This window comes from Rattus norvegicus, chromosome 3, assembly GCF_021556685.1.
Source record: "Rattus norvegicus strain SHRSP/BbbUtx chromosome 3, alternate assembly SHRSP_T2T, whole genome shotgun sequence".
Taxonomy (NCBI): domain Eukaryota; kingdom Metazoa; phylum Chordata; class Mammalia; order Rodentia; family Muridae; genus Rattus; species Rattus norvegicus.
The window spans coordinates 127,689,157-127,713,127 of record NC_141536.1 but is presented as its reverse complement, the minus strand read 5'-3'; the positions used below and the strand labels follow the sequence as shown (position 1 = coordinate 127,713,127).

At 40.8% G+C, this 23,971-nt stretch overlaps 1 protein-coding gene across 10 annotated transcripts in view; it reads right to left on the bottom strand.

Annotated features, from left to right (window-relative positions):
* Positions 1-23,971, bottom strand: part of Macrod2 (mono-ADP ribosylhydrolase 2) — a 2,026,216-nt gene that overhangs the window by 1,720,622 nt on the left and 281,623 nt on the right.

Here is a 23,971-nt window from a genome sequence, read left to right as displayed (position 1 = left end):
TGCAATATTAGTCATATTACCCAAAATGTAAAGATACCAAATACCTATGAAAACTTAAATAACATACATATGAAATTCATATGAACGTGTGTGTGTGTGTGTGTGTGTGTGTGTGTGTGTGTGTGTGTAAGAATATTAGTTGCAAAAAGAATGGAGAATTGTCATGTTATAACGTGAAGGTACTTTGAACCAGGAAATGGTTACATACGATATGATTATATTCTTGTGAAATATCTAGGCCAGCAAATCCTGAGAATCTGAAAGTGCATCGCTGACTTCCAAGAGCTGCGGGGGAAGGAAAGAGAGGACAAGAAGGCAAAGTAGGGAGGACACAGGACTTCTTTTGGGATAATGAAAATGTCTTGCCATTTGAAGTGGTGGTTACACACTGTGGATGTACTAATTGCAACTAAATAGTTTATTGTAAAAGGATTAACTTTATGGTATACAAATTTCAGGACCATAATTTTTCAGCTGTATCATACAACTAATTATGGAGCCAAAGAATACAAATCATAGCGTGGTAAACAGAATTAACCTTCCAGAGAACTTTCCCTGTAATAGAGTCTCAAGGTGGCGGCTGCATCCCAGAAAGACATTGGTCAAAAAAACATCTGCAAGAAAATGCCTGCGTAAGTGGAGGTCCCTACTAATGACCCCCACATCTGCGGCAGGAGCCTGTGAAAGCCATTCAAACCAATCTTTCTGTTTGGGTTACCACCCCACCCCCACCACACCCTTTGTAGACACACTGGTGGTGGTAATCATGTGTAAATGGAAGGAAGCAAAGAGGTCTATAAAAAGGAGAGTTCTAGTAACAGTGGGTAAGTTTCCAGTGTTTTCTACAAAGGTAAGAAACTACATTTTAATTACTTGAGGAACTTAATAAAACAAAACTAAACACAATTATCCATACTCAATCATGTCGAGTTCTGGTTATTAATATGAGATGTGATGGTGACATCGAAGTTTTTATTTGGTGTTTGATGACTATAATATGCATCTCATGCTACTGTATAGCATTTAAATTTGGTTTTGTTTTTAAAAGCTCCCAGATTTTTTTTTCTCTGTCTTATGCAGTTTTGGCTCTGAACAGGATCACAGAGCTCTCCTTTGCAGACGTTTCCGACAGTTCCAACAGTTCCTGGGATTCTCATGATTACCCTGAGCCAGTACATAACTTATGCCTGGTTGTTCCGGGGGCCTAAGGACTTCGGTAGGCAATGGACTGAGGTAATGTGGCAGGGTTGCCGACCAAACCGCCCTTCTTTTAGCCGTCACTTCTGCCATTGACTGGTAAGGGCAGTAGTAGACTCTGGATTTTTTCTTTCCACAGTCGTGGAATGAGTAATTACAGTCGTTCTCTGTTGAGAAGATGGATTGACATAGCATGAAGTACAGAATCACCATTATTATTTATAGGTAATAAAAAATGACGTTCAGATGGAGTGACTTAGCTAATATCACGATTTTATTACAATGTAGTCTGAGCGCGAGACCCAAGAATGAGATTTACAAACCCTACGTGCAAAGGTGGAGCTGAGGCCAGGGAGTAGCCCTTAGGAAAATGCTAAAGGAACTTTTGTGTCTATATAAATAAGCTGGTGTCAAGTGCTTCCTACTGTTTCTCAAAAGCGAACTGTTAAATTTTCAGGAATTTCCTGAGCTGGTTAATAAGAAGTCATTACTAATAATCAAATTACCAATAATCAGGTTGCTAATAATCACAAAAACAAAACCCAAATACTAAAAATCAAATACCTTACACTCTTTTTTTCCCCTTTTTTTCTTTATTAACTTGAGTATTTCTTATTTACATTTCGATTGTTATTCCCTTTCCCGGTTTCCAGGCCAACATCCCTCTAACCCCTCCTCCTCCCCTTCTCTATGGTTGTTCCCCTCCCCGTCCTTCCCCTATTACCGCCCTCCCCCCAACAATCACATTCACTGGGGGTTCAGTCTTAGCAGGACCCAGGGCTTCCCCTTACACTGGTGCTCTTACTAGGATATTCATTGCTACCTATGAGGTCAGAGTCCAGGGTCAGTCCATGTATAGTCTTTAGGTAGTGGCTTAGTCCCTGGAAGCTCTGGTTGCTTGGCATCGTTGTTCATAAGGGGTATCGAGCTCCTTCAAGCTCTTCCAGTTCTTTCTCTGATTCCTTCAACGGGGGTCCTATTCTCAGTTCAGTGGTTTGCTGCTGGCATTCGCCTCTGTATTTGCTGTATTCTGGCTGTGTCTCTCAGGAGAGATCTACATCTGGTTCCTGTCGGCCTGCACTTCTTTGCTTCATCCATCTTGTCTAATTGGGTGGCTGTGTATGTATGGGCCACATGTGGGGCAGGCTCTGAATGGGTGTTCCTTCTGTGTCTGTTTTAATCTTTGCCTCTCTATTCCCTGCCAAGGGTATTCTTGTTCCCCTTTTAGAGAAGGAGTGAAGCATTCACATTTTGATCATCCGTCTTGAGTTTCATTTGTTCTAGGCATCTAGGGTATTTTGAGCATTTGGGCTGATATCTTATCAATGAGTGCATACCATGTGTGTTTTTCTGTGATTGGGTTACCTCACTCAGGATGATATTTTCAAGTTCCATCCATTTGCCTAAGAATTTAATGAAGTCCTTGTTTTTGATAGCTGAGTAATATTCCATTGTGTAGATGTACCACATTTTCTGTATCCATTCCTCTGTCGAAGGGCATCTGGGTTCTTTCCAGCTTCTGGCTATTATAAATAAGGCTGCTATGAACATAGTGGAGCATTGTGTCTTTTTTATATGTTGGGGCATCTTTTGGGTATATGCCCAAGAGAGGTATAGCTGGATCCTCAGGTAGTTCAATGTCCAATTTTCTGAGGAACCTCCAGACTGATTTCCAGAATGGTTGTACCAGTCCGCAATCCCACCAACAATGGAGGAGTGTTCCTCTTTCTCCACATCCTCACCAGCATCTGTTGTCACCTGAGTTTTTGATCTTAGCCATTCTCACTGGTGTGAGGTGAAATCTCAGGGTTGTTTTGATTTGCATTTCCCTTATGACTAAAGATGTTGAACATTTCTTTAGGTGTTTCTCAGTCATTTGGCATTCCTCAGCTGTAAATTCTTTGTTTAGCTCTGAACCCCATTTTTTAATAATACCTTACATTCTTAAATTTTAAGTTATGAGATAAATAAAATAAGAATTCAAAAGGTATCACTTCCTAATTGTTTTTACATATTTTATAACTATGCCCTTCAGATTAATTAGATAGCTTTCATGTCTACACATCTTTGGTAAATGAAAGAGACAATCCTTTGCAATATCTATTTCTTGCTCACAACTGCTAACTCTTTGTTTTAAGAAGACCAAGTTTATTGCAAATTCTCTTGGTGTTGCATTTTACCCCAGCCTAGGAAATAACAGATACCCAAAAATGCAAATTTCACTTTGTTAGGTGTTTAAAATGTACCTAGCTACAGGAATCAATCCAGATTATACAGTGTTAACTGGAAGTTCTGAAACTCTTTTTCACTTAAAAGCTATCCCACCTTTAATCCCAGCGCTTGGACAGCAGAGGCTGATGGATCTCTATGAGTTTAAGGCCAGTCTGGTCTACATACTAAGTTCCAGGCCAGAGAGAGTTATATAATGTGATGCTATCTCAAAAAAAATTTAAAAATCATCTCAGGAACCTGGTATGGTGGTACATGCCTGTAATCCTAGTATTAGGGAAGCAGAGGCCAGAGGATGATTACAAGTTCAAAGCCAGCCTGGTCTACATAGTAAGTTAAAGCCCAGCCTGGACCACATAGTGGAACCCTGCCTCAAAAAAGAAACAGACAAGCAAACAAATGCTATCTCCATTAAGACAACAATGACAGGTTTGGGGTTTGAGTGAACCCTTAAATAAAGCTCAAGAGGATAGACATTTGTTGTGCTCAGCTCAAAAGTCTACTAGCTACCAAGAGCCTATGCCTTATGTGGTTTATACACCACAGCTGAGGAAATAGCAGGGCATAAGACTCCAGGACACCACTAAGTGAATTATGGACCCATCTCTGGAATTTTACTCTTTCTGTTTTCATGAAATCACCCAGCTCTAACCGTTGATGTGAAGATTACAGAAGTCAAAGCCACAGCGATCAGAATTAGCTAGTTACTATTATTACCATGCTGTAATTTTTTGCGGACTTGTCTATAGGTCAAGCTGCAGCAGCGTGGAATTACAGAATTTTGTTCTTTGCTCTGGATGCCATTGGATGTTACAGAAGCTGACACCTGGGCCACTGGGCAATGCATCGGTACTGAAACTGTAAACATGACCTTTATTAAGCAGCTACAGGAGGATATGAAATGTGCAGATAACTGGGAATGTCAATAAATGGGAACTAGAATATAAACATGTACAGGGCACGCACAAAGGAAATCAAAGGTTAAAGTGACCTCTAGATAAAAGAGGAGAAGCCCAAATGCTAGGAGGAACCACTGGGAGAAGGGGTGGTCCCTCCCCACTCTACCTCTTTGTTGTCCTTTGTCACTTCCTAGTAGTTAGTTCATCTGTCACATCCTCCTCACTAACCATCACGGTTTCTAAAGAGCCATCTGGTCCACTAACCATTCTAACAACAACTTAGGCTCAAGACCCATCCAAAGTGGTTAAATTAACCCTAACACATTTTCAGACTACTGAAGTAGAATACTTACAAAATATTAACACGTATCTGGTATTTGGGAAGAATATGGGAAGAATCAGTGGCTTCATGTTGAAGGTGTGATGTTTTATTTTTAAGCTTCATTCATTCATTCAAGAGTGAAATTTTAAGTTAATAAGCTTTAAATCTGTAAGAGTAAATGACTCACCTCTCACAGGGCGCATTTAAATGTGAGACTTTCGTTGGGAGCTGATGCTGTAGAAGGGTTGTGAAAGACGGTGAAATTAAGCTCTTGTGAGAAAAGCCACAGTAGAAGGGTGCTTCCTTGTGGCTCAGAGGACCATCCTGTGCTCTGACAGATGAGTGCAGTAAGGTAAGATTTGGAAATAAAACAAGAGACTCTCAAAATCATTACAGAATAATTTAGAAATGGCCAATACAGCCCTCTCCTAGAGAGAGTGATCATAACACTTTATCTCATCAAACATAAGTGGGTGTTGTCAGATAGCCCCCAAGAACTGATCACACACACACACACACACACACACACACACACACACACACACACAGTTGTTTTACTAACATTAAAAAATTAAATCTTAAGGTAAACATTTGACTTCCCAGCTCTGTTCAGCATCTGTGGCCACTGACAACCAAGAATAACTAGAACATTCTGTTTTCCACTTAGCTTGGTGGCTTCTGTCTTCTCCAAGCCAGCCATCTGCTCTGAATGAAATAATAGTGAGCCTAGTCCACTGGCTATTACCATATGCTAAACACCTGATATCTGCTGTCTCCCCTAATGATGTGGAGAGAAGACAAGGAGTGTCTAAAGGCAAGCATTCTTGAAATACCTTTCTAAGAGAAAAGATGCATGGCCACCGTAGTAGCGAACAGTAAATGGGAACTTCAGATCTAGTGGTAGGATGTGACAGCAGGATAATTCATTTGCTCCTTCCAACAACTGCCTTAAGCTAGCAGGGCAATTGCTCTAAGAGACTTGAAGTCACTCAAGCTCTTACAAACAATGCTGTACATTGTGTCCCAAACCCAAACGTACCAAGCTCAGCTTCCAGAAATAAAGAGTGATGAGCAAAGAGTCAAAAACAATAATTTATTACTCATGCTCTCTCTTCAATCTTCTTTGACTTGTAGTTTTCATTTATTTTCTTAATTGACAAGCATAAATTGTATACACTTATTTTTATTATGTTTAACATAACTCTTTAAGACACGTATAAATTGAGCTAATTAACATCTGAATTACCTCACATATGTTTTACTGAGAACATTTAAAATCTATTCTCCTAGGGATTACTACGCACATAATGTGTTGATATTAATTACAGTCACCACAATACATACAATACCTATGAACTTTTTCTCATCTCTAACTATTCTAGTTCTGCTGCTATTATAACAATCCAACCACAAGCAAATGAGGAAGGAAAGGGTTAAGTTAGCTTCTATTTCCAGGTCTGACCCATCCTTGAGGGAAATCAGGGCAGGAACTGAAGGCAGGAATCATGAAGACTGCTACTTGCTGGCCAGCTCAGACTCATGCTCAGCTAGCTTCTTTATACAGTCCAGGACTACCTGCCCAGAGACTAGTACCTCCCACAGTGGACTGGGTTCTTCCATGTCAGCTAACAACTATACAGTCCCTCCCAGAAACGCCCACAGATCATCCTTTGATGATGCTCACTGTAATCCTCCCCCAACCCCACGCCAGTGAAGCCCCCATTCCGATCTCTGCCCCTCCGAATTCAGTTATTTAGATTTTACCCAAGCATGAGGCCATGTGGATCTCTTTTTAGGATCGCCTGTTTTATTTAACATAATGTCCTTAAAGTTTCTCCACGTTGTCCAAATGATAAGATTTCTCTCTCTTTATAAGGACACATTTTCAGCACATGGATAGTCATTTTCCAATGATGGAGAGTTAAGTTGATCCCTTATCTCAGCCTTGTTGAATAACGCTGCAGAAAACGCAGGCGTACTGGCACCTCTTGGATATTCTGATTTTATTTCCTTGCACACAGACCTGGTAAGAGGCTTTATGGTGCTGTGTGTATTGTGTCACTCCAGAAGCTTCTTGCAGTGTAGCCCAGGCTGACCTCATTCTCTACTTCCTCCTTCCGGCACACTCAGCACTGCTCTCGGTTTTTAAGTGTGAATTTTGACAGTAGTCTACTACTACTATAAGCAGATCTCTACTTATAGTTTCTGGATCTAGGTATTTGAAGTTATCTAGTGCGAAATTTCTAACTACTGTCACTTAAAAAAAATTAAAAAATAACCTCTAAGTGAAACAGGAGCTTGGGGCAAAGTTGTGCCCAGGTGTGAACCCCCGGGGAGATGCAGGGTGACCCCCCTGAAACACTTTGTTCTTGTCTGTCAAAGGGGAAGGGAATGGCAGTAACTTCCTGATTGGGGAGACAGAGCATCAAATGACTAAATACAACTAACACCCTTAGAGCTTAGACTAAAACATGGGACTTAGTAGTGAAAGTTACACTGATGGAAAAAAGAAAAAAGCTATTATCCTATAAACTGCTCCCAGCAGTAAATTAATATACTTGAGAAGCTGCATTAACTCCTTCGGGTCATCAGATGACACTCCATCCTGCATCACCACAAGGTACTTGAGGCTCGGCACCCTCAATCTACAAAGCAACATGTGCACTTGAAGGTGAACTGAGCTGCTGTAAAGCCCTCCTCCTCTTTGAAATTAATCCTTCGCTTCCATATGTCATTCTATTCTCACATCAAACCTGAAATGCTCTTTCCTTTTGAAAATGAAGTGTTTCCATTTGAAGGGTAGAAATGAATTACAGCTGCAAAGATAAGTTAATGTTCCAAAGGGCCAGGCCTGGCATCTTTCAGAATAAGACATGTTTAATTCAAAAGAGATGGCTTTGCACAAGATCAGGGTAACGCCAAAGCTTTTTGCGGGGTGGGGTGGGGTGGTACAGCTTCTTTGGTCATTTTTCCAAATCTGGAGATGTCTGCCTCATTGGCCAGGATATCTGCATGGGTCTTATCAGTATTAAATGTGCAGGCACACTTCCCTGCATCTGCCTCTTTTGACAGGAGAGCTGAGCTCGCTCTCTGTCCAGACTCACTCACAACAGGCTCACCAGCTCTGCTCGGAAGTGGCTTGTGATCACAGTAGTAAAGACCAGGCCCTCATGGTGGCCCTGATGATGCCATGTCAGCATTTCATTTATTGCATTTGGCATCCGAGGCTGGCACTAAGGAACCCCCACATTTAATCTAGAAGTATTTGTGAATATAATGCGCTTCCTTTCTTCCTTCTCTTTCTTGGATTGTAAAGATCACAACCCAAGAGAGAAAAGAATAGATCAGGATCTCACGCTCAGGGAATTGTACTTAAAATTTCTGTCCTCAGAGACTGCATATTCTTCATATAAGAGTTGTGGTTTGTTTGTTTTTTTTTCTTTTTACGGGATACTTTTTTCTACTAATAAATGATCATTTAGTAAAGAAAGCAAAGATATAGAAAATATAAAAAGAAATCTTCCAAATGTGACAAAGCCAATGCCCATGCACATACACAGCAGCAGCTGTGACTACATGCACCAGAGCTATACAAAAGCAAGCTGCCAAAAACCCAGCATGAATGGGTAAGGGGTTCATGAAGCTCTCCCACCCCTAGCTGAGCAGCTGTTCACAATAGATAGCTACTGGGTGAGGAAGAGTCTCTTCTCTTCAGGCACCCAGCCCCTGATGGGTTACCCATGCTCCAGTAGGTGGTCCTACACCTATGCACATATTGGAAGCTCAGAATGGACTCGAAGGATTTAAAGGGGGCACAGGAAATTGGGGGACAGAAAGAGGTAGTGTGGTATAGATTAGGAGTTAGAGGGAAGGAAATGGCAAAAGTTAAAAAATTCCCATAATCTATATCTCTTTACAAAATTATGACAGTTCTAATATAAAACTTGGGACTGCTGCAATTGATGAATGAGGATGTCAAAAATATTGTGTTATCTTTAGGTCAATTAAGTGCTATTATGCAACTGCATCTCTCAATCATGCCTACAACAATCCTTTATGCTAGCCTTGCTGTGTGATATCTATATTAGACACAGGCTTATATCCATGCGTTCTCCTTAGATACTAAGTCACTACTGAGGACAAGTTATAAAAATGCAAGGCATCCTGCTGGGTCTCCTTTAAGATGTTTGCACTTGAAGCCCAGCCACTGGGCTAAAACAAAAACCTAACTGGACAAGAACAGACACCCCTTAGCACAGTCCAGCTCAGCTCCCAGGAGAAACCAGAAAATATTTAGCAGCCACAGAGTGAAGAAGTTCAGAAGCACATCCCCTCCACTGCCAGGGCTGCTTCTGAGCCAAAATCTGTGGAGCAGAGACGGACTGTAACTGAGACTCAGAAACAGAATATGATATTGCTGTCATTTGGGAACGCTGATTTTAGCATGTTTGTCATGGGGCACTAGACAAACTCTTTTGCTGTTGACCCTATGTTATTTTCTGAGACAGTCTCTATAAGGCTGACTGACTTAGAACTCATGGCCCTCCTGGTTCTGCCTCCCAAATGATGGCATTCTTAATAGATCCACTACAGCTGAAGTTTCAGTAAGAGATCATTATGTGCCAACACTGTGATAACAATTTTAAATCTATTAACTCCGTTTGTTGAGAGTAGAACTTCACAAAATATGGCACAGAGAACATTATTTTTCCTGGCTTACATATGGACACAGCCAAGGACACTCACTGATCAAGCAATCTTTCACATATGAATTCAGCATGTGGAAAATCTGCAGTGAACGAGGTGTGTGCCCTTAACATATGCCCCTTATCATACATTGCTCAGCCAGACACACCGTCCACTAAAGATGAATCCAGACGGTGTTTTTTGAAGTCCTGTATCCCGGTCTTCCTGGTAAGGAAGACCTATGATCAGACGTTCCCCCTCCTCAACTTGGACTAGCCCCTACTTTCATTTAAGGGATCTTTCCTTCCTTGGCGTCCTGAAGGCAATAACGAAAAATATCCGATCTTTTCCAAAGATTTGTTTAAGTGCGAATTTTAAGAGTGAAAACAGTACAGAGTTGTTAATGAAAAATTGCAAAGTATAGAAGAATGGCAGTGCTCAGAGATGAAGCCCTGCTAGCATATGATGCGTCTCCTGCTCTTTCCATATTAAAGTTTTGTTTTTAATATCATTGAAGTCATAAAGCTCATACTTTTACATTCCAGAGTCTCCCGATTCTATAGCCAACACATTCCTATGTCTGATAAAACCTCTCAATACACAGATGGCAGCAAAAGTATTACCTCTATAGGTAACAGTGAAACTTCCGGGTGGATTTTTCATTGCTTCCATTCTCTTTTCAATGAACATCTTTCTCACAGGTCCTCGTTGTAACTTGGTAGGTTGTAAGTCTGGTCTATTCACTTTCATTTTTCTAAGTCTATGGCCTCAGAGGGTTTTATATAAAAGAACATAGTAAAAATATAAAACAATATGACAATGCTACGAGCATCTATGTAGCCCCCTCATTTATATTTAAATTGCACAAAATACTAAAAATTAGATTTGAAAAATTTCTAAAACAAAACTCCGTGACGATGAGGTATATAGAAATTGAATGACTATCCTAAATGAGTGTCCCTGCTGAGATCTAAATCTAGATCTACCTAGAATTCCGGTTATGTCTGCTCTATTACAATGCTCAGTGTGCCAACGGCTGACTGAAGTAGGTGGGTAATGCAAAGAGAAGTCAGATTCCTTGATTTGGTTCTACCTTACAAACGTGTAAATGTACATAGGAATATAATTGTCTTTCAATCGTAATTTCCCCAGGACAACTAAAGAAACCTTTGAGTTTTGAACATACAAGTTTAAATAATAGAATTTATTAATTACACTTTGGTATTCATACACAGCAGTTGTTCTCAACTATTGGGGTAGAAAAGTTTCCTTATATTCTTACAGACCATGGAGGCCACACCCAGAGCTTTTATTAATGTTTTACTTCTTCTGTTTATTAAATGAGACATTGAAATAGATAAAGTTTAAGTAGACATTTACATATAAAACAATAAACTTAATATATGGCTATATAATTTAGTATACTTTCCCATACCAACATTTATTCATAAAAGTATCATCATATCACATGTCCAAAAATCACATTCATCCTGGACAACAAAGTGCCCATTTCTGCTTTGGCAGCCAACGCTGTGTAACAGCTAATATGAGCCCCTGGGAAACTACATTAGCAAGGATGAAAACACAGTAACAAGTTTCCATTGTTATAAGATTCCCTTTCACTAGAAAGAGAATTCTTTACTATCTGAATAATCTGGGTATCACAAATGATGCCCGCAAAGGAGAGGAAGCAAACATAAGCATGTGAGTTACAGGGTTGTTGCTGTTGTTGTTGCTGTTGTTGCTGTTGTTGTTGCTGTTGTTGTTGTTGTTGTTGTCTCAGTTTTAGGGATTGAACTCGTGACTTTATAAATGCTAGACAAGCATTATGAACTATATCTGAGCCCCAGAAATATTTTTTTAAATAAAGCAAGCACAAAGACCATACACTGGTAGACAAAGCCACTAGAGAAATACACAGATAATTATTAATTCAGAATATATAGTTACCTGCTAAATTTTATCAAGAAAAATACAAATAATTCAGGAAGCAAAAAACATACATATTGCATTTCAGCAGAAGGACATCAAGGATACAACAAAATGTATTATGCTCATTAGATTAACAAATTCAGCAAGAGACCATGCAAGTAAGAACTCTGCCCTATTGCTGGGTACCTGGGAACCACTTTGAAGAATTATCAGGAATGACTAACTACCCACACATTCTCCACCTTCTCCTTCCAGGTATCCTGTTCCTCCAGGACTGGTCCTGACATTCTTCCAGGGAGACTGGCCCCTCTGCCAGCCACTCATAAAGTATGGGCACTGCCGTCTGATCAAGTGTAAGCCAGAAGACTTGAAGGAAAGTCAGGTCAGCAAAGGTAGCAGGCAGTTTCCCTGCCCTTCAAAAACCACAGAGACACAATGTCCTTGGCTATTGTTTTGTGTGTGATTTCTTCAGGGGAAACTGCTTTTTCTTAAGCCACTAAGTCAGGGAATTAGCCAAACCTAGAGCAGCCCCTAAGTAAAATCTGTCCATTTAAGTTCATTTGAACTCCATAGTCTATCACTTACAGTTAAAAGCAATCTAATGAAAAGAAAATAATTTTGCAACATACTTCTTTTTAAATTGCCATTCCTTGAGTGCCGAGGCGTGGCCGTGATTGAAAGCATCGGTTACTGTTGAGAGGGCCTGAGTTAGGTTCCTGACACCCATGCTGCCATCTTATAGCTCCCTGTAGACTCCAGCTCTAAGGAACTGACAACCACTTCATGGACACTTGCATTCACGTGCAAAAAGCTACACTAAGACCGTCTAACAGACAATTAGTGATCTTTTTAAAAATAAAATTTAAAAAGGTCTCTGAAAAAGCCCAGAACTTGAATTTTCACACATACAAGCCACTCTCACTATTGCAGTGAGAGATTTATGAAGGAATGTTGCTAAGAACAGATTCTTGCAGTTCATTAAAGAATAATTTAGTTATCAAGAAATGGTAATTTGAATTAACTTCAACTTATGGGTAATTACCAATACTAAAATACTTGAATACTTGTTATACAGGATAAGTTGTAAAAAGAGCCTAGATGGTGGAAATTCAGAGTACATCTGTCTGTCTCTTATCACGGTCATGATTTTCCACTTTCCCACCACAGCACCAACACTTGCTAGTGAAGTTCAGAGTGAATATGGAGTTGACTGCAATAAGTGCAATGTAAACAGTAGGGATCAATTCATTGATGTTTAAAAATAAAAAGTCTTCATCGCTCTTGAAAACATCTAAGGCATTATGCCTCCGCTCTTAAAACATGTGATTTAATTTTATTACAGATATTGAAAGGAAAATCACACTTAGGGAATATCCCACCCACCCCCCAAAAAAGAAAGAAAAGAATCAAACCTTGAGATTAATAGATAATCACCTTTGTTTAAATAGTGAGTAAGGAAAATGAAACCTTTGCCTACTATGAAAGGATGCGCTTCACTGCAAAGAAAACGAAAGGAAAGAATGAAATTCAGAAGAGCCAAGAGCAAATTAAATGTATATTAGGGGTCTGGTATATTCAAAGGCTAGTATATGCCCAATAAATACAGCTTTCTTTCTAATATTGGCTCTCACATACTTTCTGACACAGATGGAGATGAACCCTCAGGTTGTAGGTTTTTATTCTTTCTTCGAAGATGCATACATTTGTCTGACTTTGCATTTTGCCAGTTCTGTTGACTCTGCCAACCCTGGAATGCTAGACTAGATGTTAATCTGGACACAAACCAGAAGTCTCTGAAAGCTGCCGGGTACTCTAGGGGCAACAGGTGATTTCGCTGTGACTTATCCTCATGCACACACTCCTGTTAGTAGTCGAGGCTTAATGATGGCTCTCTTGACAAGTGTCAGCTTTCTCTCTCCTAAAACAAAGAGCCTCCTTCCAGATAAAGCGGGCCCTTTCTCAGTGGAGACATACATTCCTGGGTGCAGAACTGATTAATGATTTGGGGATCCCAGGTCTCCAGTAAATTTGAAACTAGCAGGTTTGGAAAAGTCAACTTTTTCCCTGAGAAGAACATGAGCTACAAGAGCACATCTCCAAGCCAATGTTGCTGAGTCCTCCTCTTCACCAATATCGCTGAGTTAAGATTACTCAGCTTTCTAACACTGCGATCACATGATTACCAATAATGGAAAACCTGTCCTGTTATCTCTAAATCTCTAAATCATCTTCCCCATTCACTGTTGTAGTTTATCAGTCTCTCCCCAAAATACACTTCCAGCATAAGTGAAGGGAACAGATACTGTCAACAACATTCTGGAGAGATTCTCCTTTTCTTCCTTCTTGTACTCGCCATCTGAGTAACTAACTGGTTGGGACTACACCAGCTACAAACCGTGGGCCACACAGTAGTACACTGCTTCCTGTTCTGCCATCTTTGACTTTCTCTTTTTGATCACTTCAGGAATTTCCCTTCTAAGCTGTTTCCAGTCTCACTTCAAATGTTTGAAGCAGCCCAGAGTGCATTGGTCACATCTCAGCCACAGACTGCTGTGATTCCTTTAGAGCCTGTTTATCCAGATGTTATGGGGTGGTTTGGGGGGCTGCCTACAATCTATATTTAGTGGATGAAACAATATTAGAAAGTTGGTCATCAAGTCTTTGGATAATGCTGAGCTCAACTGATCATCTGATTTATGACACAGAGCTTCTCAGTTAATGAACTTTTGTTGAAAAGTTGGCCCAGAGTAGACTCAGAAGAAATGGAGATCAAACCTAAACGGCAGCGCTTGCCTAGCAACCGCAAGGCCCTGGGTTTGGTCCCCAGCTCCGGGGAAAAAAAAAAAAACCTAAACGGCTTTGGTAAAGTTCCTTCCTTTCCCTTCCCTTGCCTTCCCTTGCCTTCCCTTGCCTTCCCTTGCCTTCCCTTCCCTTCCCTTCCCTTCCCTTCCCTTCCCTTCCCTTCCCTTCCCGTCTTGTCACATCCTCCCCTCCCTCCCTTCCTCACCTCTCCTTCACTTCCCCACTCTCCACCTGCCCATTTCTCTCTCCTATGAATTTCTGTGGAACACTCTCAGAGTAAGAAATTTGACAAGTGAAGCATGTCCTTGTTATATGTTGGAGCATCTTTTGAGTATATGCCCAGGAGTGGTATAGTTGGGTCCTCAGGTAGTACTATGTCCAATTTTCTGAGGAACCTCCAGACTGATTTCCAGAATGGTTGTACCAGCTTGCAATACCACCAACAATGGAGGAGTGTTCCTCTTTCTCCACATCCTCGCCAGCATCTGCTGTCACCTGAGTTTTTTATCTTAGTCATTCTGACTGATGTGAGGTAGACTCTCAGGGTTGCTTCGATTTGCATTTCTCTGATGACTAAGGCTATTGAACATTTCTTTAGTACTTCTCAGCCATTTGATATTCCTCAGTTGAGAATTCTTTGTCTGGTTCTATACACCATATTTTAATAGGATTATTTGATTACATGGAGACTAACTTGTGGGAGACTAACTTGTGACTAACAGGTGTGTGGGTTCATTTCTGGGTCTTCAATTCTATTCTATTTATCTACATGCCTGTCTCTGTACCAATAGGACACATACTCCAGTATGTTCATAACAGCCTTATTTATAATACCCAGAAGCTGGAAAGAACCCAGATGTCCTTCAACAGAGGAATGGATACATAAAATGTGGTACATTTACACAATAGAGTACTACTCAGCTATTAAAAACAATGACTTCATGAAATTCTTGGACAAATGGATGGAATTAGAAAATATCCTGAGTGAGGTAACCCAGTCACAAAAGAATATACATGGTATGCACTCACTGATAAGTGGATATTAGCCCAGTAGCTTGGAATATCCAAGATACAATTCACAGACCATATGAAGCTCAAGAAGGAAGATAAAAATGTAGATGCTTCGTTCCTTCTTAGAAGGGGGTATAATATACTCACAGGAGGAAATAAGAAGAGTGGAGCAGGGACTGAAGGAAAGGCCATCCAGAGACTGCCCCATCTGGGGATCCATCCCATATGCAGCCACCAAACCCAGTCACTATTATTGTTGCCAAGAAGTGCTTGCTGACAGGAGCCTGATGTGGATGTCTCCTGAGAGGCTGTGCCAGAGCCTTACTGATACAGATGAGGATGCTTGCAGCAAACCATTGGACTTAGCACAGGAACCCCAGTGGAGGAGTTAGAGAAAGAACTGAAGGAACTGAAGGGGTTTGCAACCCCATAGGAAGATCAACAATATCAACCAACCAGATCCCCCAGAGCTTCCAGGGACTAAACCACCAACCAAAGAGTACACATGGAGGGACCTATTCTTCCTGCCACATATGTAGCAGGGGATGACACTGTCTGGCATCAGTAGTAGGAGAAGCCCTTGGTCCTGTGAAAGCTTGTTTTCTCCAGTGTAGGGGAAGGCCAGGGTGTTGAGGTGGGAGTGGGGGTGGGGTGGGAAGGGGAGCATCCTCATAGAAGGAGAGGGGAAGAGGAATGGGAGAGTGGGGGACCCAGGAAAGGGGATAACATTTAAAATGTAAATACATAAAATATCCAATGAAAGAAAGGAAGAAAGGAAGAAAGGAAGAAAGGAAGAAAGGAAGAAAGGAAGAAAGGAAGAAAGGAAGAAAGGAAGAAAGAAAGAAAGAAAGAAAGAAAGAAAGAAAGAAAGAAAGAAAGAAAGAAAGAAATTTGACAAGATCCACCACCCATTCCAAAGAAAAATATTTAGGGTCACATATTTCTGATGGACTTAGAAACTGAGAACTGGCTCAGTAGCAAAATTCCAGTTATGAAGAAGAGATGAAAACAATTTTATGGTTTTATGGTTGAGGGTCACTACAACATGAGGGACTGTATTAAAGGGTCACAGTGTTAGAAAAGGTGAGAGTCACTCATCTAAGCCAATAAAATGCTAGAGAGTTAGAGAAACTATAAACATTAAAAGATATCTCACAAGCAATCTATGTATGAATAGCTCATCTTAGAACTATAGATATTAGCAACCAGAAAAACAAAAGCCGGATGCTTTACTGTTAGTGTCAGCATCCACATAACACTCCATAGAGACTGCCATCAGCTGGATAGAGGTTCCTTCCACAACAGAGATGGAAGTGGCTATTCTTTGCTCAGAGATCTTCCTTAAGATCTTTATTCCTTCAGAATAAAGAGCTCTCACCTAGCAAGAAATGAAGAGAATGGGGGGTCCACAATAGAAATTGTAGACTATGAATGTCTAGGAACTTTACAGGGTCTAGGGGAGGGATGACAGCTATACGTATTTTGTAGTGCTTACGTTTTTTGCTACTTAATCCGAATCTTGGTCACCTAAACATTTCTTTTGCCCAAATATATGTGAGATTGTAATATTTTATGGTGTATTTAGATTCTTTTAAAATACATATAGCAATAAAAGTAAGTCTGAGTTTCCTTTCATTTTAATTAAATTTGATCAGAAGACAACTTACAGGAGTCTGCCATTTTTCTTCCAAGGTGTGGGTCCTGGAGATCAAACCATAACTGTCAGGCTTAATGGCACATGCCCTTACCCACTGAGCCACCTCAGAGGCCTGAGTCTGAGTTATACAGGGAAGCCACTCTCCTAAATTTCTAAATAACTTCCTATCAATGCAATAGCCACATCTCTCTATAGAAAACAAGTGTTTGAGTAAAAAGGGCCAAGAAGATGCAAAGATTAATTAAAAGTTCCTTACAATTATTATGGTTCCTAGTAATTTATTCCTACTTTCTAGCAGAAAGGATAGTTCTGCTGTCTTTGAAAACTCTATTGAATGCACACAAATTGCAGAATAGTTCCCTCTAACTTCTCTGAAATATAAGAAATATGGCTCCTAAGGAACAAATAGTAGCCATGATGACAATAGCAGTGGAAATAGCAACAATGTTGCATAATTATTGTGGATGGTAATGCTAACTGAAGTTTCATAGCACCTTAAGTTCTAGATAAAATAGAACACCTAAAAAGTTTGAATATACAAACCTTCCTTTTAAAAATAGTTTAGGAATCCAAAAAATAATTCTGTCAGCCTAAGATTCAGAGCAATAGAGTTACAGCTTGTGTATAGTGCCTGACCTGTCCTTATTCTCAACAAGAGGACAATAAGGTGTGATCTGCTCAGCTGCATCCTCACTTGCCCTGGGGAGAAAGAGGAAGGCAGAGTCGCAGGTAACACTTCCCACTGTATTCTGTTCCTCGTTCCCCAGCACCGATGAAGACAAATGACCTCTTCAACGGGACTGCTAATCATGTTTCTGCTGTGTAAACATGGGAATTTAAAACTCATGAGAAAGAACCTCGAAATTTTCCCAAATAAAGATGAACAAGTTTAAAAAGTAGCGTTTTCAATTCTAAATTTTTCAACTATTTTAAAGTAAGGAAAAATTCATAAAAGCATAGATGAATTTTGGCAATATGTACACTTAAAACTTGTCAATCTGGAATTTAATTTATAAGCACATGAAGCTTAAAAACTATCCATAAATATGCAGCATTAATACAACTTAATGTCAAAATGAAATTAAAAAGGTATCTAGGAAATTTTAAAATGCTTTCAAGTTGAGCACTAATGACGTCGAAATGAACTAAATAAATCCCATAAATTTGTGACAGGCCTGCCATGAATGGTGTTCAAATACTGAAGTGCTTCTACATCACAGGAAAATTCCCAATGGTAATATGACTTAATTCCTAGTTTACTGTTATTTAAAATAGATGTCATTGAAGAACATTGAATTACATGAAATCAAATGAGCTGGAAGCACCTTCTCTTTTCAGGTTTTTGTGAACACTCAACTCATACCAGTTTGTAAAGAAGAAAAATACTGTTGACGTAAATCTGCTTTGTCTAGACAGCGCCAGTGAGAGGTTTCACAATTTATAAATAGATTCGGGCAGAGATGGTCCTTAATTCTACTTCAAATGTGTTTCTTTCAACAATACGTTGATTTAACCTAAGGAATTTGTCTGCAGGGAAGTCATAATCTCTAAAAGGAGGCAGTCTCAAGCACTGGGGAAGCAACAGAGCCAGTTTTCAGAGAAAGGGAAAAATTCACAATTTCTCACCAAGCTGTGCTCATAAAATCAGCACCAAAATGTCAGAAATAGGGGAATAATGGGATGGTTTGCAAGCTATGATGACTTCGGTCCACCAGCAGAAGCTGGATGTATATAGCCGCAGGACTTAGGTTGCCCACTTGTATGATACCTAGTCTTCATGCCTCCCAATATCAGCTATTACCGTCATATACCAAGCACTGCCAGAGATAGAGATTTGGGGCTTTGGTTTGTAATCAAGTTTCAAAGCCAGCCTTTGAGAAAGGTCAAGTTTCTCTACATGTCTGAAGGTTCAAGAAAACCAACAGAAACATTATCCAAATTATTCTATTCCCAAAGATAAAATGGTAAAACTTATAGTTCAACTTAACATCAGTGGGTTGTTTTCAAACAGTCCAGGCCCCACTCATTCCTACCAAAAAGAAAAGCATCTATCTAGACAATCCCAGCTGCCTGGGTACAAGTGCCTAACAGTGAACCCTTAACGGTTTGGTTCTGGAAGTCCGTAACAAGTGTCCGTGGGGTCTGCCTGGGTGTCAGAGAAGCAGAGGCTCACTCAGAAGCTAAACCACTTGTCCTAGGGCCAAACGGGAAGCTGCACAGGGCGAGTCTGCCCAGCCTGCTCCCAGTCTCTGCTGCCCTAAAGGTTCATTTCAAAGTCTTTTGTTTTTGTTTGTTTGTTTTTGTTTCTCCATTTTAAATGACAGCGGGAAGGATCACGCTGGGAGAATCAAAAGAGGTCAAAGGCCGGTTGCCCAAAAGCTGGAATCCCGGATCACTCCATCTGCATAGCCATTCAGGAAGGTCCTAAATTAGGGGAAAAAATTAAGTCCTTCAGGCTTCCCTAGGGCTACTGCCTCACCCCGTCCCAACCCGCGCTTTGGGATCTGTTTCTTTATTTGCTAGGGCCAATCAGTAACATTTTGAGTATTTCTTTTACTCTCTGGCCTCACCTCTTTTATCTTTCTCCTGATCTCAGGAGCACGGCTCTCTAACTTGGTGGCCCCGGAAGAGAGAGCAAGGAGTGGGTAGGTGAGCAGGGAAATAGACACCGGTTCTGCTTCGATTTCTGCTTCAAGTCCTGTAATAATGGATCTCACTCTAATGCAATATGTTTTAGAACTACAGTTAAAAGAGAGATATGATTGTTTTTAAGGTATGTTTGGAGTGTTGACTGAAAGGCAAATACAGAACAGAACTGTTTAATATAGCATTTTAAAACACTTTTTAGTATTCTATGGCATCTGTGACCTGCTAAAATCTAATTATTTCCCCAATACTCTGTGGAATTGTTCAGAAAGATGTGGTACAGTTTCTAACTGGTGCATTAAGCATCTGGCCTGGCTTCACAGAATTCCAGATAGCTGAATGTGCACTCCTTATTTTATTAACATCGCATAGGCTCATGCTTAGATGCAGGACTGATGTGTCCTGGCATGTTTCGCTACCTGTTGACAGAGGAAAAATGGGCTAGACTCACGGGTCCACAGACAAAAAAATCTTTCAAAGATGTTTTGGCAACTTTAAAAGAAACTTTAGAAGAAAGGGAGAGAGAGAGAGAGAGAGAGAGAGAGAGAGAGAGAGAGAGAGAGAGAGAGAGAGAGAAACAGAGTAGCTTCAAGTCTATAAATTTATAAAATACATACAAGTTTCAGTACACCAAATTGCCTGAAAATGATGATTTCTAACATCTCTTGCTTCATTCTCTAAATGAAAGGCTGTTCTCCTTGGCATGTGCCAGTCTGTTTGTAAGAAGGAGCCACTTTGAGTACAGCTCCTATGGGGGCAGTGGTCCATTCTTACTGCTCCATTCTAGACAGTAGCTTCTGGAATGACACTCTATCCCAGTTTAAATAAATGAGTGCAGGAGCTTCTCGGAAGAGCCTTCCCTTCCCTGAATCACTGTGCTAATGGGGGGGGGGGGATGTAGGATGTACACCTGGTGCCACCTAAGAGGAAAGCCAGGGCTCCCAAGGTGCTGGTGTACGATACTGAAAAGGCCAGAACTGCGTCCATGCTGACAGGAGGCTTCTACTAAGCTATGTTTGAAGTTCTCACAGGAACCTGTCCATCCCAACCGTGGATCATAGTGCAGCTCAGACTTTCAGTACCTTGCTATGCAGTCTCAGCTGACAGCAGTTCTAGATGTTTAACATACCAAAGCCACAGCTACCTTTTCTTCCTCCTCGAGCTGGGAAGAGTTTGTATTCTCATCAGTAGTCTCCCTAGGGACAAGGGATCGTCAGCAGCATTTCCAACTTAAATAAACTTTGATGTGCCCTAAGATTTAATCTCAAAACCTCACAGGAGGGCGTGGTCCGGGATCATCTATACCAGCAGTGTCTTTTACAAAGTAGTCACTTCGTGTTGATAAAGATGAATGAGAGCCTACACATAGGCAAGTTAGGAGACTGGGATGTTAGGTAATCACTAGTGATTGTGGCTTTACCCGGAGCTTAAAGTCCATCTGCAGGGTTTCATTTTTCTACCTGATACACAAGAAAATGACGGAGCCTGGAAAACCTGGGTCCAAACCTAATGTCCCCTAATTTTGACAAGGGAACACCTCTTCTCACAAGCAGAGGTGTCAGGTAGCACAAACTCACTCTGGTGGGGCAAGTTTCAACCATCTCTGGGCTCTAAACCTAGGATGTTATCAAAGTGGTCCATTCCTAAGCTGGTTGTTTCCTTTCTGAAAGACATTTTCTCAGTGACAACGTTAGAGTTGTGGACATCTTACAAAACACAAGGAAATGGAAAGTGACAATAAATAGTCTTCAACCCTCAAAGTCTTCTAGGGCTCAATCGGAATTTAACATGGGAACATAAAGCCATGTGACATAGGAAGACAGGAATCAGGTAGGACAATCTCCTGTTCTCCATGCACTTCCATCTCCTGCCTTCAGAACAACTGCAAAAAGAAGTCGAGAGAACCATGTTATTGACCCTCTTCTAACTCCATTGAATAATACTGCTATTCCCACACACCCGCATGACCCCATCTTAGTAAAAGCAGTCAGGCTCCAAGCTAAAGACTCAGAAATACTAAGTGATTTGTCTATGGTGGTATGGCAAAGACCTAGAGAGCGTCCAGATAGACAGAAGACTCTGAAGGCCATATGCTGAGACGGGGCGGCCCTCCTCACCACACACAGACAGACTTTGAGTCCTTCCTGCTGTGAGACTACAGTCCCCTCCTTCACATAGCAGCCTAGTGGGTATCATAAAGAAAACTGCCCGTCTCCCTTCCTTCAACTAGGACACCCATCCTTTCTGGTGGTCTCTTTCAGAGTACATAGTCGGAAAGCAACCTGAAGCAACCTGTGGCATTTCAGCCTTGCTAGGAGTCTGCAGAGAGTAAGCGTTCAGTAGGCTTACCTGCAACAGAGTTTCAAGGGTCTAATGATAGCGAGAGGTGGAGCCTCCACCCACCTCCTCTCGAAACCCCGAGTATTTATGACTGGTACCTGATAGGTTATTTCTCCACTGGTGATATAAGCCGATATAAGCCGCATTAGATTACATTAAATTCAGGTTTGTTGGGAAGCTGCTCTCAGGTGAGTTTACTGGCTCCAAGGACAGAAGTCAGGGAAGACACCAGTCACCATGGTGTGAGAGAAGGGAATGGGAGCGGGGAGAAAGAGAGAAAAGGCTCACGAATTCACAAAGAGGAGAAGAAGAAGGAGGGGGGAGCAGAGGACGGAGGGACGGAAGAAGGGAGAGAGGGAGGGGGAGAGAGAGAGAGAGAGAGAGAGAGAGAGAGAGAGAGAGAGAGAGAGAGAGACAGAGAGAGACAGAGAGAGAGAAAGAGACAGAGAGAGACAGAGAGAGAGAGAGAGAGAGCGCGCACGCGCGAGCCTCTGGGGGAAGGGCAGACCAGCTGCAAAGCTCAGGGTTGGGGGCAGGGTATGCTAGGTAGGACTAAGGAACGTTGGGACTGCTTTGATGTGTAAAACGTGTACCTCAGTCCCTTTTCCTGGGTCCAAAACCAAACAGTGCCTCTGAGAGTTCTAAGCAGAGTGCTAAGCATGAAAACTTGAATTTGGACTCTGGCACCCACATGGTTGAAGAAAACCTATTCCTGTAAGTTATCATCTGACCTCCACACTTACATCATGACGTGTGGGTCTCTTGGAACCCACACATATAAACAGATAAATGTAATTTAATTTTTTATAAAAGGAATATATATACATATATGGAAATATATGTAAAAGGAAATATGATGGGGAAGGCTCTTTTAGGATTTGCCTCTTAGTACCTTTAGGATAGATTATGCTTTCCACAATTTCTTGCGCATGATACATTTTTAATTCACAGCTTGAAGGCGGGGCAGAATACATAGCTGGCATTCAATAAATTCTTGTTGCCTTTATTTCCCATGGAATGAAACCAAAACAAAGAGCAGGTTACATGAGGTCATATAGTGAATGGCATCCTCAGGCGAGCACCTCTCTCCCAGGCCAGCCAGCCAGCTTGCCTTTAAGATACCTGTGACCCAAACTTCCCATTTATCTCTCTTTTCCGTTGAAGGCTTTCAGGCAGCTGAATGGAGACAGAACTGATTAAATATGGATATAAGCCCACAGGAATTTGGTCAGGCAAAATTTTCCCTTTTAAATAGAATCAACTCTCATCTGAAAATGGCTTCTAGAAAGAATTATTTCAAAAAAAAATTTAATCCAGGTGTTTGATTTTCAGTAACTGAAAGCACTCCTGTCCTTTCTGGAGAGATTATCAGTTACTCCTACTTTTTCCATCAAAACTCAAGCAGCCACCTCTCAGTTTAACTTGCACTACTGAACTCCTCTAAGAAACTGTCTTCTCAATAGAAGTTAAAATGCTAAAGTCCACTTTCATTCAGGGGGCCATTCCTCAGAAGTCAGCTAGAGAGCAATCATAGAACAATAGGTGTCAGAACATCTCTTATCAAGGGGTCACCTTCCACTCATGCTTGGAGGGGAATCCTAAAGGTCAAACCATTGCCAAACACAGGTTAAACGTTAAATGAAACTAACAAATGAAAAAAATGGAAAAAAAAAAAACCTACATGCTCCTAAGACAGACAACCAGCCTTTAGAGACAAACAGAAAATTTCTTAGAGAGGATAAAGTTCTGAACTTGTAAGAATCAAGCAAATAAGGAAGCTAAAGGAAATTGCTATTTGGGTAAATATAGAAACAAGATTCGTCACTTAGGGGAAAACTCACAAGTCCAAATAACAGAAAACTGATGATAAAATTATCCCTGGAAATTAAGGTCTTAAAATCCTGTTAATTAGGCAGAGAAATCTCAGTGTCTTGCAACTGTCAATATTTATTCATGTACTCAAACTAAAATAATTTAATATCGGAAGAACTATCTCTAACAGATATTTTAAGGTATTGATGACTGAAGCCAGGCTCAGGGCAGCAAAAACCATAAAAAGAGATTCTGGATAGTCTCAACCTTTTTAATTTCAGAGAAGAAGTAGGAGTGATTGTGTCTACCTAGTTCTAAAGTAGAGGGACGCCCTTATGCACACATGTAGGCGGTCTCTCTAGTAGTACATGAAACATCCTTCATTATGTAAAAATGAATATGGAAAAAACCTTTCTACTTTCCAATAAGACTGCTTTC